We start from the raw sequence: 1,880 nt of genomic DNA, 5'->3' as shown, positions 1-1,880 counted from the left end.
GTTTGTGCAGCGGCGGGGGGCGGGGGGGGGCTCTGACCACTGGAATATGACATTTAGCGGTAGAAAAATCTGTTGCGGAAAGGCTGTTTCCTTCCGATGTAGGTTGCTAGACACTCTCAAGCCCTCCAGTTTCCTAGGTGCGTTTTGACCTTTCAGTGGCTGAGAACTGGGTCGTGCATGTGTGGGTGACGATCTCCCGATTTTTTTTGCACCCGAAAGTGCGTGTTTGCAAAGGCGGAAAGGTGCGGAGCGCCGTCTGGGGCTGCTGCTTGCTTCCACTGGAAGCTTAATCAGCGTATGGTAGATATCAAATTTTCACTACCTAAATACAGCACATGGCTAAAAAAAAAAAAAAAAAAAAAAAAGAGTGACACAGCAAAGTATATTCAAACTGGAAATTTGGACTCGTGTGGGTGGTGCTTGTATGTTCTTCACCCCGTCTCATGGCTTGTATTCTGCGTATTGCTGGTTTAGGCTGAAAAAAAGACTTGGTTTGTGTGGGCTGGCAGGATATACATATATATATATATATATGCGCGTGTGTGTAAAATTTGCATGTGCGTGTGTGTGTATATATATATATAAGGAGTAATATACCTGGTGAGTTGTAGTAGCAAGGTGGTAAATTTATATGACCAAAACAAGGATGCTTCATTGACTTTTCTAGAGCTGCGCTGTCCCATGGTAGTTTCGAGGCTGTGATCTTCTGCCTGCCGCATGTTTCAGCAAGCACCTCTGTGTGCGGAACTCTCCGTGCTGTTGGCCTGATGGCTTTCCTAGATGAGAGAAAGTAAAAAAAAAAAAAAAATTATGTTGCGTACGGGAGGATATGTAGCGTGCGGTGCTTCTGTAGCTGAGCGCCTAGGCCTCTTGCACAGCAAGCGGGGGGAGACACATTGTAAACCAGGAAAAGGTGGATGCGAAGCCACGAATCCGCAGAGGAGCTTGGTGAGTGGTGGAGTATCTGCAGCTCCGCCGTGCTGGTTTTGTGAAAATGATTAAAGTTCAAGTTGCCACTTCAGGGGACAAACAGCTCTCGATGGTAGATAATAAACAGTAGTAACTTTGGCGATACTGCACCTGGCTCGGGGCCGATGGGCATGATGAAATGTTAAATCTCAACTTATTTGCTCAAGATGGGTATCTGTTTGAAACATGTTGCCAAACAATATGGCAGCACGAATCCTTGCTTCCAAAACAAATAGGCTGCCTGAGAGGCGAGCGGGGGGTTTGGCTCTTCGGCAGGCAGGCCTTTGCTTCTTATTCACTCTGACTTTGATTTTTTTAGCGTGCGTGTTTTCCCCGAGCCTTGCCCTCTGATAATGCTACGACACATGCTCACAACTGCATGACTAATTCACACAATTAGTCATACACTTCCACTGTAGATTTATTGGAGCAATATCACAGTCGTTCTCACGTTGTAAAAGTCTGCAGCCGGGAACGTGTGCCCCTCTGTTGACTCGTCTTGGGTCTCTTGGCATGGTTGTTGGGTGGGCTGTTACAAATGTTTGAAGCCTGTGGGATTATTAGGCTTGCTTAATTATATAAGCATATTTTCAAGGAACAGATCTGCTGGAGATCAGCACCTTGTTGCTTGCTAATCTGAGGGGGGTAATTTGCATGAGACTTTGCAGGGATTGCCAGAAATGAAGGTGTGAGTGCGACTACTAAAAATATCCCGTCTCCTGCATAAATAGTTTGCCAGTTGAAAACCAGTATATTTTATATAAGAAAACTATTTATATGACGAGTTATTCTTGTTTTGCTTGGTTGACTGTGTTTCTTTGAAGCGTGGTTCTTATCTCTTTGATCAAAGAGGACGAATAAAGAAAGAAAAAGTTTTTAAAGTTCGATTCCGCCTTTAAAGGTGGGATTTT

The sequence above is a fragment of the Egretta garzetta genome, unplaced genomic scaffold (genome assembly GCF_000687185.1).
Source record: "Egretta garzetta isolate BGI_Z169 unplaced genomic scaffold, ASM68718v1 scaffold325, whole genome shotgun sequence".
NCBI lineage: Eukaryota > Metazoa > Chordata > Aves > Pelecaniformes > Ardeidae > Egretta > Egretta garzetta.
Note: the sequence above shows the minus strand (reverse complement) of the source record.